Source organism: Strigops habroptila, chromosome 7 (genome assembly GCF_004027225.2).
Source record: "Strigops habroptila isolate Jane chromosome 7, bStrHab1.2.pri, whole genome shotgun sequence".
NCBI lineage: Eukaryota > Metazoa > Chordata > Aves > Psittaciformes > Psittacidae > Strigops > Strigops habroptila.
In genome coordinates this window covers 56734295-56753366 of record NC_044283.2, presented here as the reverse complement: position 1 = coordinate 56753366, position 19072 = coordinate 56734295, and positions in this window count along the sequence as shown.

Sequence of the window (19072 nt, the reverse complement as noted above, 5' to 3'; positions counted from 1 at the left end):
GTTTTATCACTCCCTCCCCAGCTCCATGCAAGCTCTAGGGTAAGGGCAACATGCAACAGAACAGATGCTGTGGCAGGAGTATGTTTACACGAAGCTGCTGGCAGCAGATGCCAACTTGTAAAATTAGCCAATAAAAATACCAGCATCACTGTTTATGACTACTCCAAGCAAGGTGGGCTGCCAGCAAACTGGAAATCACGTTGTATTGACACACCAGGTTAGAGATACAGCATTTGGCAAAGCATCGTCATTTTTACACTACCCGAAGTGAGATTCTCATTCAGGTAGAAGAGAATAAACCAAGAGCTGCCCAACAGTCTTAGTCCTCAGTTTTGCATTTCAAAAGAATTCTATTTAATGTTAAAACATAAAAGAACAAGAAATACTGTAACTAAGAAACAGCATACATCACTAGCTACTGACAGCTTTTTTTTATCCTACTATGGTCAAACGACAAATTGAGAACATGTGTACAGCAAGCATGCTATAGAGCAGGAAGCTGCTACCAGAACTTAAACCCTCTCCAGTATTTTTTGTAACCACAAATGTAATGGAAAAAATCCTGATTTTACACCAAATTTTTGTCTACATCTTGCCCATGTATATCTGGAGATGCTCAGACTGATCCCTTCAGAAGGTTTAAATAGTACTAAATTTTTCCCCAGTTAATTATCACTAATCCTTCTGAGCCATTTAAAACACTATTAAAACCAGCATCTAGACTAAAGAAATCTAAAATCTTCAAGAAAATTATTAAAATTATATTTTTAAACATAGCACTGCCTACAGTCAGGACAATCTCCTTCCATTGCGTTAGATAAAGCCAAGTTTTCAAATCTTTTCCCCCCATGCATTAATTTCCCTGCATTGGAAAATATCAACCTTCATTAAAATCTCAATTAGTACCTTCTATAATACTCTCAACTAGGAAACTAGAATTAGGAAGGAAAATATTAAAGGAACCGAGATATTGCAGAGACTAAGTTTGAGAAGAAATTTAGTCAGTTATTACTTTTATGTTAAGAAAACACATAAATTCAGTCCTCAGGAAAAAATCATTTTATAAATGGTTAAGGAGCTATCAAAAGCTTCCATAAGCCTCTTGCAGGCATAAGCAAGAAGTTACAGTAAAACAGTTAGAAGTATTAGAGAGATTATAAGCCATGATTAAAAGTAGCCTCTTTATAATCAAAAGCTGATACTAGTTAATAACATAACGTGCTTTTGGAATGTATCCATGAAACCACAACACTAGATGAACCATAAGCCTACAATGTCTTTTCTACAAGAAATACGGAACAGCTTCAGTATTCTGTATTCTGAACTAACACAAATAAAACAAAAAGAATAAAATTAAAGTGTTGAAATCCTGTTGCTACTGAATTGAATAAAACAAAATTCAAAGACGCCAAATTAAACCAGTGCTTTTTTCAATACACTGAAAAAGCTAATAAATATGACCTACCATAACATTTAATACAAAAACAGCAACAAACCACCTTCTACTTTACAACCCTCTTATAAGGAACAAACAAGAACCGCAGCTATGCACCACCACTAAAGAAAAGAAAAGTGTCTGAGACCTTCTCCCAGCTGTGGTCAAGCAGCAATTAGGCACAATTGCTATAAAGTCTGCATTTGGAGAGGTTTTCTAATCTCTGAGAAGGAGGTCAGCTGGGTGGTAAGGAGAGGGACAGATTATAGCATATTCTGGGAAGGTGGGGTGGTTTTTCTTCAGCTGAAGATTTGTGGTATGAAAGATTTGTTTGCTTTATTAAAAGTAAAGGCCTAAGGAGTGGTAAACTAGAAACATGAAAGTCTACGGAGATGTTTATGAGCTGTGGATGGCATCATATTTTGGTTTTAGACAGTATGGAGACCTTTACAAGATGTCTCTGGTGGCAGTCATGTTGGTAAGCCCTTTGGTTTTTTCTTGTCAACTAAATAATTGTACCTCTTCAGTAAGCAGCTCCTGTTCATAAGTAGCTTGGGGCTTCTCAGTTGTGTAGATGAGCTCTGTTCCTCTGTACTAGAGGATGTTTAAAGCATTATGTGGAGAATAAGGAAGTCTCAGTTTTGAGAGCTGAGAAAATCTTTGGTTTTTGTAGTAAGTAGGGGCTTTTCTCTTTTCTCTGTTTATTTCTGAAAAGTAGTATTGTAGCGCTTTTTCCTGAGCCATGTTTTATACTATATGCATATTTTGCATAAGTAGTAGCTTTCTTTCCCTGGAACACTGGAGGGGGGAGAGGATGGTTACTAGGGCTTCCTGTGATAATTGCTGTTCCCAAAAAGTGGTTAAAATTGGTTAAAGCTCTAAGTCTTCCTTAGGCAGAGTGAAACCTGGTTGTTAATTAAGCTTTGCCTGCTAGGTACAGGAGAAGGCTATATGCCTGTTCAGTGCAGGCTGCTTCTATGCGCAGCTGCTAATCTACTGATCAACGTTAAGCATATGTTCAACTTCATGCTGTGGGTAATCTTGCTGACATGTTTGAGGCTGCTTCAGGTGTGTAAAACTAAGCATATGCAAGAAACTACAGAAAATAGACCTGGTTCTATAGTGAGCACAGAAGAAGTGTGGTCTGTTGGTAACACTTGATGTGATTAACACATGCCATATATTTTTGCTTTCATAAACTTTTTACTGTGTGAAAGTAACTTTCACATACTTCTGAAGAGTTATTGTTTCCTTAGCTGTTGGGTTTAGAGTTAAAATTAAGGCTTTCCAAACAAACTTCTCTGAAGCTCACAGAAGATATGCATGTACCTGAAGAATTTAAAAAGGTAGTGTATGTGAGCTATGTAAGATGAATCAAAAGTTATTTTTGGTGCCTTTATCTGTGTAATGTGCAGCATCTGGACAAATTTTCACTTGAAGTGCTTGTTCATGCTGCAAAACCCAACTCGCTCACAGGTTTAACTTCAGAAAACTAAAGTCATATCTGGATTTTTCTTTGGCAATTTCACTTTCTTTACTGGTAATCTTTTCATAGAAAGAGTTCCAAAAGAATTAGTTGGACACTAATTTATAGAAGGTACTTTAGTGAAAATATTGACTGATTAATGTTCCTTTAACATAGAGCCGTAATGGCCAGTTGACTTTTATAGTCTCACCACTTTGTACTGGTCCTAGGGACTACAGCTTTTTCTTCCTCACGCTAGTGTGCATCTGATAATATAAATGTGGTCTGTCAACAGGCAATTCACTAAAAAATAACATTTCAATTCCTGCAGCATGTTGTTAAGATACAAAGCATGTGTGTCTATTTAATGAAACTAAAAAATAGCAATTTGGGAGTTATCATATGTCATAGATGGCACAGACCCTGGAAAAAGCCTTATGAATGTGAAGTCTGAGTCCTGTAGCAAATGACCATCTAGCTCAATTTCTTCCTTTTGGACCTGGGCATAAAAAAGGCATGAGAAATGAGTGTGATTTCCATCTTGGACACCCAGTAATAAAATCATCAGGTGATACTTTGCTTGACGTATCCACTTTGCATATGTGCATGGGGAATAACTTGCTTCAACTGAAGTCCTGCTTTACAGTTTAATAGAACAGTTTGGCTCTACTTTATCTGCTCATACTACATTTAACTGCCCATCAAGGGACCAAAGTTGCATGGGACAACTCAGGAGGGAGCAGGTAGTTAAGCAGTAGTATGGTTGCAGTTGGTGTACATGTCTATGTATGACAGGTGTTTTCACTGCTTTGTGGAAGTGGGATGCATAATTTAGTGGTATTGGTTTCCTTGCTTTCTGGCCAGAACTTATGATATCTGTGATGTACAGGGTTCTTCATAAAAGAACTAGTTGCAAGTATTTCCTCCTGTCAAGCTTCTGATCTTCTCTCGCATCTGTAGCACTTTGCAGTCTGGCATCAGGAAAAATACTCAGTAACTTTCAGATGGTGAGAATGTTCATGGGTTTTCCCCAAACTATACCCCAACTTGAAGGGTATTGCAGAGCTAGTGGTAACTGTACAATATACTTCTCAGTGAAAAGAGGATGGCCTTGGTTTAGGTTTGCCTGAGGTAGATGTTAGCTTGGCAATTCATTGGACTGACCCTCTTGATGTAATTGGTCAGTGGTTGACCCAAACACTTGTGTGATTTCCCAGAATAGAGGCTGACTGAAACTGCTTGCAATGAAATATCTGACTTACGAAGTCAGGATGTCTAAATGCGCTTGTTCTTGTCTATAGGGAATTCTGATTATGGTGAGTTAAAAGGCATTTTGAACCTCACTTGCAACAACAAGCCTGGACCATGTGTGCTGTGGTTAGCAGTCAGGGGCATCCAGAGCGTGCAGGAACAAGGTTCACAACTAAAGGCCAGTTACTTGTTCTACCTAATAGGCTGTTTCAGAGATGGAAGGTGTATTGGGTTTGTGTACAAGGTTTTGGTAGCAGGGGGGGCTACAGGAGTGGCTTCTGTGAGAATCTGCTAGAAGCTTTCCCCATGTCCAATAGAGCCAATGCCAGCCGGCTCCAAGATGGACCCACCACTGACCAAGGCTGAGCCCATCAGTGACAGTGGTAGTACCTCTGGATAACACATTTAAGGGGAGTTCCTGAAGGACTGCACCCCATGGAAGGGACCCACACTGGAGCCGTTTGTGAAGAACTGCAGCCCATGGGCAGGACTCACATTGGAGAAGTTCATGAAGGACTGTCTCCTGTGGGAGGGATCCCGCACTGGAGCAGAGAGTGGCAGATACAATGTGTGATGGACTGACCTCACCCTCATTCCCCATCCCCCTGCCCTGCTATGGGGGAAGAAGTAAAGAAAATAGGGAGTGAAGTTAAGCCTGGGAAAAAGGAAGGGGCAGGGCAAAGGTGTTCTTTAAGATTTGGTTTTATTTCTCATTATCCTACACTGATTTGATTGGTGATGAATTTAAGTAATTTACCCAAGTTGAGTCCATTTTGCCTGTGATGGTAGGTGGTGAATATTCTCTCCCTGTACTTATCTTGACCCATTTAATTATATTTTCTCTCCCCTGATCAGTTGAGGAGGGGTAGTGATAGAGTGGTTTTGGGCACCTGGCATCCAGCTGGGGCCAACCCACTACAGGTTTCCAGTTCTTCCTATAGAAATTTTTATATTTCTAATCTCTTACAGAAGAGGAGACTGGAACTTGAATATTTCATGTAAGTTTCTCTGGGCTATTTCTTAGAGGCAACTTTTGATCGGTGTTTAAATGAGGCATTTTTGGTACTACTATGTGCCCTAAAAGCAGCACTTTCTTAAATGCCCACTGCAAAGCTGACAGCTTTTCTGAGTGATGTACCATTCAAGAGTCGCTGTTTTTCCATGACTTACAGAAAAATAAGCTGCAGCTCACAGTTTGAGTCAAGTTAGATGCTATCATTTGTACTGGATTGTGCTACAAATTAACACAGCAGATGTGACTCAAAAGTAAAATATTGAATGAGCATTAACATGACTTTGAGTTCTTGGCCGCAAGAAGCAGAAGCTTAATGAAGGGTATAGAAATTGTATGAGACCATTTGATATAGCTCAGTTGATTGTGCTGGCCAGGATTCCTGTACATCTCTTTGGACAACCACCCCAAAGTTTCCAAAGTGCTTGCTGTGTGTAGTTAAGGCTGGAAAAGGAGCCAAGTGCAGCATCTTGAGTTTCAGCTTGTCCTCTGGAATCTTCAGCAAGAGCTCAACTGTTATTAAATATGTTTTTTGACTGATCTTTTTTGCTGTGTCTTGAGCAACGAAGGACCTGCCCTCTCTTGCAAGATGGTCAGTGCTAACAAGAGTAAAGTTATGACAAAACTAGTTTCCTCACCATTCTGAAGTAATGAAACATGTTTAAAATACACAAACTAATGTCTGTCCACTATCAAGTTCTAATGGTTGTCTCAAGGTATCATACCAGCACTTGCATCAGGAACTTGAACTTTTTGTGGGTTACTGGCATGATAGGAAACAATTGGTAGTACATTCTGAGCTGACCTTTGGGAATGAGTGCAGCTAGAAGATGTTGCTTGCTTTGAGATGCTGAGCTCCTTGGTCCTGGTGTGAGGGTACAACAACACTTCTGCTACCTGCAGCTCTGGCTTTGTTCTGTGGCACAGTATATTTACGAATTTGGTGTCCATGCTGTGAATTTTCAGGAAAATGTATTTTTGACAATGGCCCTCTCGAAATTTGTTGTGAGAATGAGGGGTTAGAGATAGTGCTCTAATACTCAATTTTGCTGCTTCCTTCTGCAAAGCAGCAGTGGCTTCCTTTGCAGTCAGCAAGTGGGTGTTGCCTGACATGAGAAATAGCCAGAAACTTCAAAATAAAACTACTTAAACTGAATTCTGGCTTGCTGTGTGGTTCGTTAGACCTTGGTCATAGAAGGGTAGTTACACTGCAGGGCTCTATCTCTTAGCTGGAAACTGTAGAAGGCATTTAAACCTTGTATCCAAAACCCCACTGCTTTGCAGGAGTACAAGGTAAAAGCTGGTCACAGTGCAGGCAGGCTGCCACAGACTGGTGTGTCAGTGTAACTGCAGGACATGCTTAAAATTCTTCCTATGTTTTTTCTCATTGAAGGTAGATGCTAGTCTCTTAAAATCTTAAAGCAATGACTGATCAGGTGTTAAGTGCTGTGCGTGGGTTAATAAAAAGCATCTTAAGCAACTGTTAACTGTGCTCACACAAACCATCAGTGTTGCTAGACTGATTTTTACTCCAAGGCAACCAGCTTCTGAAGCTTATGAAAAAGCTTATACTGTATTAGTAGCAATCCTTTTTCTTGTCTTAAACATAATGCAAGCATCTATAACATATGATACTACCAGAACAGATTGTGGCCCTCTTACCTCCTGATTTGAATGGGATTCTTGCAAAGTCAGGTTCTAGCCAAGGGCTTAAAATTGTTCTTGGCAATCATGTATGTTAATTATCTATGATCACGCTGTGTAGAAGAAAATTTTGCCTAATATGCAACTAACCTCAAATGGATGCTTATCATAGTTAGTAATGTTTCTTTTTGATGGTGGGTGGAGAGAAATTTTGCCCGCTTTTCATCCTCCTTTTTCTTCTGAAAATGAATGGTAAAATAGGTGTTTCATTGGAAAACTACTGAACTGACAGCTGAAGAAATACAGGAAGATAATGAGAAAGTCATGTGCCTTGGGCATATGATAGCTTAATCTGTTCTTCCATGAGTGAATAGGTCTGTCTTGCAAGAATTTATCTATGCATGTCTATGTCTTTGGTAGTAGGTAGATGGAGGCAAGATAATTAATCTTCATTCATTAAATCAATGTGAGAACGTATTCAGAATAGACTGATATGTCATTTGCTGTAATCTGGGTGGTTTGTCTCCATAGTGGAATAACACTGATCCCAGAATAGCCAGATTCTGACAGATGTTAATGCATGCAACTTATCTGTGTGAATTTGGCTATCTGTAACATGACTATAAAATAGCAACTTGTGTCAAAGTCTTTGGTTTTGCATCTTTCTGAGGCTTATGCTTGTCTCCACCTCACCTGTGGGGGCTGACATCTGAACTACTGTGAGCAAGATAGTCTGCTTCCCAGCACCTGGGGCTGAAGTGTGGCGTTCAGAAGCTTTCAACTACAAAGCAGGTATGTGAAAGTCTGGATTTTCTCAGGAGACTGAGCACAAGTGGATTTTGCCCCCTTCAGAAAGATTTTAGAAGAGTCTGTCTTTGGGCCAAATTTCATAGGTCATAAGGCAGGGATAAGGTTCTTTAAATGCTTAAATCTGGTTTTGTATGATAAACTGGTTCAAGGACTGCTTAAGGTCAGAAATGAGTGACAAGGTGATGTCTTGAGATGATCTTGTCCTTTGCAGGACAGTGACATGGCTTTTTTTTCTTAGGCCAAAGCTTGGGAGAAAATTTTGTACCTCTGTCTGAAGTGGCTCTATTCTGGGATTAAGGATGGGAAAAAGGTTTTGTGGTGTGTGGTTTTTTTTTTTTTTTTTTTTTTTTTAATAGGAAGGTTCTAAACAACAAAATGATCTTGAAACTGCCTGCAGCTGCAGGAACAAGCTCAAATGTTTTATCTGATCTCATGCATCCTGTTTCTCTGGGAATGCTAGGTTAACTTATTGGGGAAAAAAATTGTATGGAAGTCGTCATACAGTTAGAAGTTGGTCACGGAATGATGTTTCCTCTATAGAATGGTTGGAAAATACCATCATTTCTTCTCTGACTGTATAACTCCTATTTTAGAGTTAATTGATACTAATGAACAAATGTAAGTTCTCAGTCCCTCATGGTGACTTAATCTGTATTTCATCTGAGTGGCAGCATTAGAAGCTGGAAGTAGACTGTGCTAGCTTTTCTTGCTCATTCTTCTCTGCTAGTTAAGAAAACCTAAATACTTCAACAGAGCTCTGGGTGGGGAGCGGAAAAACCCACCACCTTTAATTAAAAAATTTCAGAAGAGCTGTCAGACTTGAGAAAAGAAACAAGCCAAATAAGTGGGGAAGAGTGCTTTGCTCTTCTGAGAAAGCAGTGGGTAAGGCTGCCCAGCAACTTTTGTTTGGACAATTTCTGCATATAAAGTTTGATCAATTATCTAAATACTGTCTGTCTCTTGCCATGAGATCCCTACTTGTGTTAAGATGCAGAATGGAATTTCTGTACGGTTTGTTCAAGGTAAGACAGCTGGAAGGGCCTTTGCTTTACTGGCCTGAATACAGTTACCTCATTTTCTGTATGCATATTGGATATCTGAGGGTCTGACTCAAAAGTGCTGATACTGAAGTCAATGGGAGCTCTCAATTAGAATGTATCCTAACATGCACACACAAAATGCTCATCTTTGTGGTTTTATGCTTCTATTTCTAGTCTTTTGAAAGCAAACCAGATTGAATCAATGGTATTTTGATATATGGCTTTTGGTCAGTCTGGAATTTGACTGCACCAGTTGGTCAACCGGGTCATGGTGGTAGTATGTTGCTTGTGGTATGGCTTGGCCTTGAAGAGAGATGGGGCTTTGGCTTGGGTGAAGGGCTTCACAGGAGCTTACTGAGAACAGGCAAAGGGTTATTTGACCTCTGGTTTCCATCCCAGGCTCTGAAAGGAAATGTCTGGGGTGGTTCTTATGGTCAGCCACTTCATTCTATGCTTGGTCACACCACATTGCATGGTCAAACTCTGCTGTGTTCTGGCCAGCCTCTTGCCAGGGTGATCAGTCCTGTCCTTGATGGCAGGCAACTACTCTAATATCACTTGCTCCTGCAGAGAGGCTCCTTATGTCAGGTCCAGTCTCTGCCAGTTTTGAACTAATGTCTGATTTAAAACTATTTTCAGCCTATAATTACTACAATGAAAATACAGAAGAAATTGATTTCTTTTGTTCCTGACATTATATTACTCTGGATTCCTGTCTAAGTGCCAAGGGGTTAAATATGATTCATGTAATCTACTTTCCCACTAATCATTTATTCAATTACCTATTAAACTTGGGCAACAAAGACCAAAAAATGAAAGGGGAGAGACCAACCCAGAGTGTATATTCAATAAAATGCTACAAACAACAACTAATCATTAATTATCTAATCAGCATTCTGTGACTCTTTTAGCCATAATCTCATTACAGTAATTAATTGCAAGAATCATCTTGTAAACAGAGCACAATAAAGTATATACAATGTAACAGCACCTAAATTAAATTTAAATCCCAGAATGAATAAGAGAAAGCTGGAAGATCTTGCTAAGAGAGGGTGTCATTAAAGGACATCATATTTCAATGTCAAAATCTGGTGGGCTACTTGTGCTGCAGGAGTAAATCAATAGTGTTGCATTGAAAAGACTAGGCCACTTTAGTGCAATTAATCACAACTCCATTAAATCTTGGAGAGATGGGAGTGGCTTCTCAGCTAGAGAAAATGGATCTTTTCCTGTAGTTAGCCGGGCTGATACATGTTAGCAAAGCTTCTGCACACCTAGCTTTTTTGTACCTAATAAGTAAGGTTGTCCAAGTGCTTAAGGCATTTAGAATAGCTAGTCCCTTTTCTTTCAGTGGTAAAAATGTGCTTGAAGGCTTTCACATGCTATCGAATGTCCTCCGTTTGGCCAGGTTTTCATAGTCTTTCATTTCTGAAAGTGGTAGCCCTCCTCTTTTTTTTGTCTGCTTCTGCAGTAAATAAACATTATGCAGACAGATCCCACAGACACCTGCTGGGCTTACAGCAAACTTACTTTATGACACTATCAGGACTGCTACTGTCTTTTGACTGCGCCAAGTATTTTTGTCATCTTTTTCTCCTTTTCATTTAATTTTTCATTAATTTTTCTAAGGATCGATGCCAAGATTCATTTAAAAGCTATAACACAATATATAAAATAAAGTCCCAACAACCATAGGCTTGGTTGTGTCATTGATTTTTAGTGAGCAGTATTCCCTGCTGACTGCAATGGGGAGTTGATAAAAGACGGATAGCGTGTGCCCCTCTACAGAGAATTTAGATTAAAAACATAGTACCTTCTAGTCAAAAAGGTCTGTGTGGAGTGCATTTACTTGGCGGGGGGAAAAGCTGGATTGTACAAAGAAGCTGGCAGACTCTAAAATAGCCCTGATAATAGAAATGAGTGTTCACATGAATGCGGTAATGTAAGGGAAAACCCACACTAATGCTTCCACGTTTTCGTGCTGAGACCTACAAAGTACTGGCCTATTGTCTAAACTGAGCTCTTTGGGTCAGGGTAGGAGGCAAGTGTGCCTGATGGTAGCCTGTATGGAGGATCTCTCTGGCCTGCTGCTCAAAGCAGTGTTTGGCTTACCTGGACAGATTGGCCAAGGATGACTTCAAAGCCTTCCTTGTCTTGCATTGTACTGTTCCTTGCTGGTAAGTGCTACATGCCTGCCTTGGTGCAGTACTACACCAATGTGTGGATTAGGATGTACTTTAGCAGGTTTGCCATGGCACTTCAACATATTTATTGAGCATCCTGAATCCAGAGCTTCCTTTAAATCCTCCCTTAAAGCAAATTCTACAGAGGAAATGCAGAGTACCTTGTTAATTCAGTTTTTAATGATGAATGCCCTGTGGTTTTCCCTTTTGATAATCACAGTTTGCTTCTATAAGCAGGTCATACCTCTCTTTAGTGTGCTATGCCCCTTCTTAAGGCTGCAAATGCCTCCAGGTAAAACTAAGTTAGCCAGTTCTGCAGGTGAGGGGAATAACAAAAAGCAGAACTTTGGCCTGTGTCTGTATTGCAGGTATATAAATAGTGGAAATGCATCTGAGCCAGAGAATTGCTTTTTATTGTGACCAGGACAAGACATTTTAAGTAACTGACTAATTTTGTTTTTAAAGACCTAAATGTCCTTAAAGTATTTTTTCCTTTGGAAGGGTGATTCTGATGTTTTATAGAGTCAGCCTCATGAATTCATTTGTCTTCAACAATGCACTACAGCTACATTTAACAAGTATATTTTAATGCTAGGGTTAAATTAAGTGCCTTTTCTTCCAAGTAAAAATAGTGTACCAGCTGTATGAATTAGTAATTTCCAAAGTAATAAATATTATTAACTTAGTCTAAGACACACTGGAATAATATTTTTTCTGGTTTTAGATCATTAGCCAATTTCTACATATGCTATGTTTGGCATGTTGTGGAGATGCTATGGAGGTGCCTGAATTACTTTTTTTTTTCTAGTGCAGCTGTTAGATCAATCGCATTGCCTTATTTATGGCTCACAACAGCAAGCCCTAGGGGATATGTCCACTTCTCTGGCTATAGGAAGGATGCCAGGACCTTTCACAGGACATAGGCTGGGACCTATGCTGAACCCTTGTGAAGGCTGGGTGGGGAAGGTGTTTGGTTTCTTGTGCTGGGAAAGCTTTGCTATGTGCAGAAGTTCATTTGCTTTTGGGTTTTGGCAGACTGAATGCTTTGGGTACTGGGGTACCTGAGCATTATCTCCTTTGAATCCCTTCATGTGGGGCATCTGCTGCTTTGGGTTACATAGTCTGAAAAGCATTTGTGGTTATACCAGACTGTACTTGTTTGCTGTTTCTGTACAGTGTCTGAAATTAGATTACTTTTAAAGTTTAGGTGTTTAGGAAGGCTTTGGAAAATGTTAGCTGTCATAAAATGTAGGGTGTTTTGTACTGGAAATAGATGCTTACCTAAATAGTAATAGCTATTTTTCCTCAATGAATTACATGGTACTTACCACTGTCTTTAATCCTGACCCTCAAAGAATAGATTTTACCATCTCTGTGTTAACTGAGCTTGGGAAATAAGTGCCTAAAGAAATAGTAGATGCATCATTTGATCACGTGGGATTATTAAACTGAAACAGCTACATACTATTTTGTCAGTTGGCTCCCATCTTCAATTTGAAGCCTGGACAGCTCAGTTTCTCCATTTACGGCTTTGAATATACTCAGGAAACTAATAAACTGAAATGACAGATGCAGAGGGATTACAGAATATCAAGCAGCATTTTCCAAATGGAGTAACAACTGCTACAAAGAAGCATTCTGTTGTAATAATGAAAGTTATCTTTTTACATCTTGTGCTTGCTGGTCTGGAATCACCAAAGAGATGAGAACTTCTCCTGCAGCTAAAACACTCAGTAAACCTCCTGTGGGATGTTTATCAGTGGTTTGCGCTCCCAGTGACTAATGTGTATAAGCCCCTCACCATTACATTGGAAGATACTGGATACAACACTCCTTGCTGCTTAGGCTGACTTGAATCTTTCACCTCTCTGAAACCTTTTCTGCATCTTTGATCTAGTGAGTCTTGAGGTAACTGATCAGACTCTGGGGCAGTGATGAAACCATTGTATTTGCTGTCTGTATTCCTCCATGTCTTGGAGGAATGTCTGAGATGTGTGCTGAAACTGGAAGACAAAATTGGTGGCTATGCAGTACAGTCCCACCAGAAGCACCCATGGATGGGATGTGGGGACACTGACTTGTGATTCCTTGGTGAAAATAAGTAAAGACTAAGGTCAGGGACATCTGAGATGAGTTCCAGTGAGTTGGAGGAATCTCAGTGCAAAAGGAGCTAGTCACATTCCTGTGGCAAGCGTGTAAAAAGGGAGAGTATCTTGGCACTGAATTATTTTTGGAGAAAGCACTCTAAATTTACACTAGGAAGTTATCTTTCATAGGAGACTTGAATCTTTGCTGGGCCATGCTACACTGAGGATCTCAATAAGAATGCTGTTTTGCTTTAATTTCATTCACATATAGAAAAATGTTATTTGAAGGGAAACTTCAGGCATAACTCTAAGTACTTGCTTAACAACATTGTATTAATGACCTCTGAATGGAGATGACTGAGTACATGTGTATTTTCCTTTCTTCATTGTCTCTTCTATCACTCAGCTAGGGATGAAGCTTAACACAGTTTGTGTAAGAGGATTACAGGGGTACTCCGCAAGATATAAACATGTGAATGCTTATATTGCATGTTATACAGCACAAACCTCTCAAGTTTCAAAAATGCTGCAGCCCCTTTCTTCAGGATTTCTTTCTTTGTGGTTAGTTTGAAGCTGTGTATTTATCTCTGTGTAATGGCTGCTGGTGTCTCTGCCAAAGAGGAAGAACAGGCCTTGGGATCAGCCTGGGCAACTTGTATGGCTTTACCAGTGTGTAGGGTGTTCTCTTCTTGCATTTTCAGGGCAATCATACCTCTTAATATCTCTCCAGAGATCACATCCATCATTAGGCTGGAGAGAAACCCGTTGTCCATGCAGCCTGCTCTGTAGCCTTTCTTACTCTTGAGGAAACAGCAATAAGTAGGGGAGAGAAACCTGCAACTTGCTGAGGCAAATGTTGTTTTTGCAATTTACTAGACTTCTAAATATTTGGTAGAGTTATGAGAGAATTGAAGGGGATTGTGCAGTTTCAGTTTAGACTGTATTACCTTCTATAAATAATTCTCCTGCTCATGCATCTAACATGGAGAGGCACCAAGGGTGTTTCTCAGATGAGCATTTTGGCCACTGCAATGAGGTGTAAAATAATCTTGCCTGTAAGTGAACTGACCAAGTGATTACCAGAGGCAGAGGTGGGGCAGCTGGGACCTCTGTCATACTGTTCAGGTGGTGCAGGGTGTGTGCTCGAAGTGTCCTTTCATATTGGGCAGCCAGATGATGTGCAAATATCCTGTTGCCTTCTCTACTGGGCTTTCTTATAAATGAATAAACTGTATTCTTGCTCTTCTGCCTCAACTCTATTATGCACCCTAAAGGGCCAGATCTTAGCCTCAAAGGCTTATTTAGCTCCCTGATCTTAGAGAGTAATGAAATAGTTTGCCTTGAAATAGTGGACATGTATGCTCCAACCTTCTTCCATTGTTCTTCTCTTCATAAGGATGTTTTTCTGAGATAATCTACCACATCGTGCTATTTCCTGAAGATGCCTTTCTGCCCTCTTAAAATATCTATTAACTAATGCGTCTTAAATTTTCTTTTAGTTTCCATCTTGGCTGGGATAGCATTATTAAACTTTCTGATAAGATGGTCACAGGTAGGTGTGTGGATGATTGGTATCTTAACTGTGGGGATGGAGTCATAGTTGATGGATGAACGGATGGATTACTTTCCCTTTTGTTTGTCTCCCTTCCCCTTTACCTTTCTAAACATACAGGTGCTGAGTAATGGTGTTAGTAAGATCACCAAAAAGTTTTTTGCTGATCTTTATCCCCAGGTAACAAATTGGAAAAAAGCTATTATACTTGTAGCCAATATCTTAATTTCTGTTTTCTGATGTCAGTATCTTCCCCACCCCCCCAAACAGTGCCAGTGTAAGGTTGAAGCTGTCTCTACTGTTCAGCTTTGTTTACTGCATTCCTGCAGTAAAGCTTTTAAAATTGCAATATCAATGCATCTGTAGTGGCCACTCGGACACCTCTACCCATCAGTTTTCTTTAGCAGTATGGCACAGAATCTGTGTTAAGACGCATGTGACAAATACAGGCAACAATTCCAGCTCTGCTACAGCAACATTTTTCTTAAGGAAGATCCATAGGTGGTTAATGCATTACAGACCTAATAATGTTAAATGCAAATATAGGGAAAGGATCTTATTTCTGAGTGAAGATTATTCATTTCTTGGCTCTGAATATCAGATAAGACTAATTTCTGACACATGACTTCTTGTAGGTTTTGCATTGCCGGAAAGCTTGTAATCCTCAACACCCTCTCCATTCCCTGCAAACATGTAGAACAGCTATTTTCTCCTTCAGATGACAATTTTCATTTCAAGCAGGCTACAAGAGGTCATTTAGCTAATTTATGTGGAGATGAGGGAGGGTTGGTGGCACAGGCTTGAGAAATCAGGGAGATATGCAGTAAATAAGACTGCAAAAATAGCTGATGAAGTGCCATTGCTGTCAGCATTTGCAACTGTAGATTAAGGTGTTCCCATCCTAATTTAGCCTTGTGCTTGAGGCACATCATTAACCTCCTGACAGCTAGCAAAGTGCATGCACTATGGATCACCTGATCGTTTTTCCTAAAAATCTTGACTGTTTAAGTGCTGAAGAAGTGTTAAAACTCTCTGGCCACAGCCTCCTGTTCTAATTTTAAACTAGAATGACTGCATGGTGATACAGAGCTGATGCTATTGAAAGGGACGGCATGTTGTCTCTGAAATACAATGTTCCCAACTATTGTCACACACAAGCAGCCTAGCTTCTCTCCAAGCTGTGTGTTACAGCAAATACCAGAATAATAAAAATTCAGACAATGTTGTCTTCTGTGAGTAATTCTCCCGCTTATGCAATGTTATTCCAAGAAGAGTACTCTGCCAATGCCAACACTTGGCACAGAGTTTTCTCCAACCCTTGCCCTGCTTTTAAGTTGATTTTAACTATCACACATGGTGGGGGCTGTGGAGGGTGGGAGGTTGGGGAGGGGGAGATTATGCTGTGTGATATTTGTTTTTCTATGACGGTTTTGTTGAATTTGGTATTTGAAAGTTAGCTCCTGTTACAAACTTTACTTGCATTCATCTTTATAGGGTGAATAATATAAGAATCATTTTGTCATGCTGTGCATCATTATGGTTTACACAGATTCCCTGGAATGTTTTAAGTATGCTTGAATCCAGCCAATAAATTGCTTTCACAAAAGTTAGCCTAAATCCTGAGATTTGATAGACGGTGTGAAATACCATATTTGGTTCAGTAAGGCACAATGGAGAAATAGCATCTCTGTGCTGTTCTGCACCCAGGTGGTGATGGCAGCACCTTTCTTCCTTTTCAGCTTCTTGCAAATTGATTCTAGAACAGTCTTTTGTTTAAAATGGTCAGAAAAATGTTTCCAGTGGGATTTGCTATATAAGCAGGTTAGCTTCAACTATTCCTGATTTTTCTTGTTTTCCCCTCTGAGATGCAGGGATTTGCAGAATACTTTGATCCTGTCAGTATTTCTCTGGGTGGGAAAAGATATCTTGTTCTCACTGCTCTCTCTTGAAGTTGCTGGAGTTCTCAGCACCCTCCTGTTGTGCCAGAGGCTTTTTGCTGAGGTGCAAGCCAGAACAGATCTGTTAAGTGTAACATTGCTCCCTGCTCTCTGCCAGCCCTTCTCCCTGTGCTAGGGCATGATAAATGTTAGCAGGTGCATAAAAGTTCTCACCTCTATGAGGCTTCTAGTTTTTATTTGGGAACTTGCTGTCTCTATAAGAAAAGATTAAGCTAACTGGTATATGCCTTGGATTCCTTGGTGTTTGAGTAATGACAAGTGGCTTCCAGGATAGTGAATGAAAATCAAATTATCTGAGCTGATGATTTTTTTTTATTATTATTTTTATTTAGCTCGAGAGCTGTGTTGAGGTTGGATTCAGCTGCTAAAGGCTGCTTTAGAGTTTGAGGTCCATGAGGAAGTTGTATCCCTGCCCTCCTGGAATGAGTCACCCTGTAACTGAGTGAGTTGCCCCCAGAATAGTGAATGCTTGAGTCATCCCTCAGTTGGGTACTGGCTATTGTGCCCAGAGTACCAGTGTTTAATTCAGAGGCTGAACTTCTTAAGCATTTTTTATTTTTTACGAGAGACACTGGGAGCCAGGATATTTCTCCATGTGAAAGTATGGTTACATGACACTTCTTGGAACAGGGTATATAAGTGTAATAAATGTCTGATATGGGAAAAGACAAACCTTCCACAGGGGAAAACCACTCTCAGTGAACGACTCAGAAGCTGCTACTATAATGAAATTACTCTTCCATGACAGGGCATGGTGAGAGATGGTGTTAGCACTGGCTTTCCCTATATTCTCTTTACCATGGTCTTCTCCTTCAGACATCTGGGCTGTTAAGAATGCTTCGGAAAAGGCTGTCACACTCTAACTGCTGTGTCTCACTTTCAGGCTGTGCCATTCAGTACCTTTACTCTAAGCCATGTGAGGGTTATTCTGCAGTAAAGTAATATTTCTGATGATCTTTGCCACAGAGGTGGCAGCAAAGCAAGAGGGCTCACACATAGATGTTTTTTCTAGTTCTTCACAAGACTACAGTGGCCTGATGGAGGACAAAGTCAGTATTCCAGTACCATAGGTTTGTGTCCCTACATTCTACATTAGAAGAGTTCTGTGCTCTTAGAAAGTTGAAGATAGAAAGCAGGGAAAATACATGTATTTAAAGGTTCCTTGATATTCAACAATCATTGGAAATCCCTTTGAATAACTATACAAATGGCATTGTTAGAGCATGATTCAAAGTCTGAAAGAGTGCTAGTTTTTTTACCATTACAATTTTTCTTGATTTTTGGCTTGGAATTGGAGATCAGAAAGCTTCTAATTCCTGTACTAACTTTACAGATTGCAACAAATGGCTGATAACTGCTTTAGATCTAGATTGTTTCTACATGAAATGCAGTGTGGTACTAAAAAATAATATCTAAGCAATTCTATGCATAGATTAAGTAGTCTCAGTTCCACCTATGTACAGTGTACCTTATTAAAACTTCATGCACAGTGCTTTTCAGGATGTTGGCCTCTGCTTAGAAGTGAAACATTGCCGTGAGTTTCTGCAAATACTCGTTCAGAAGAGTTCCAGCCTGCAGATGCTGTGTGCTCTCATCCTGATTTTAGCTAAGCATATAAGTTACACTTGACCATAAGAAATCTTGAGTTGCACCAGTAGCTTTTAATGTGAAGTGTTAATATTTGTATGTTCACCTGGAAATGCTCTCAAGAAATACTTGGCGAGTATCGTACAAGCTAAGGTAGTTGAGAAATAGGTATTTGTGTCTGTCCAGGATATTCTTATTCCATCCCTCAAAACTGCTGCAGATGAATAAGCAGCCTCATGTCTGTCTCTATACAGTTCTTGTAGAAGCCCAAGAGAAAATATCCTTCTTAAGAGCTAGCTGGTGTAGCTGTGTGTAAGAGCCAGGTGGCTGCTGAGGGCCTTAGACTAGGTTATAAAAGGGCTTGTACAAAACTAACTCAGGACACTGTTTTTCCTTTTCTAGAAAAGGTAAAGCACACTGCTAAGTAGCAATGCATTGAAAAGAATCTCAGCCAGCCTCTGTAGGGTGACAAGTATCAGTGCTGCTAATTGTCCACAACAGTGTGCTATTTGTTTCTTTTAATGAAGTTAAATAGTTCTGTGGTATGTCACAGTATGTGCCTACACAGACCAGTGCTTTTTCCCTGCTACCCAAAAGAAGCTGTTCTGCTTCCTCCCTCTGTTGGAAAGATGATTTCCAATATACTCTCCAGCATTTTGTCTTGGGATATGTGTAATGGTTTGTTCTGTAGTGGTTGGTTTGGCTGCTTTAATCCAAGTGGGCTCTGTGCAAGCCAAAACCTGGCTTTTGCTGCCCCCATTAGGCACCCTTGTGGCCCAATTGCGCTAGCATAGCATTGTGGGAGACTTGTCTCCGATACTTAAAGGTGGTGCTTCCAGCCCTCCAAAGTGAGGTATTTTGCAGTTGTTGTAGGTAGAGACACAACAGTCAGGGAAGCTTATATTTTTCGTCTTGGTGTAATAAGATCTTGTAATGAAAACATGGGTTTGGTGGCTTGTCTTTTTTTTTTTTTTTTTGTTGTTGTTTGCTTGTTTGGTTTGGTTTTTTTTGACATGAATGTGTGTGAAAACACAAGCATGTATCTGGG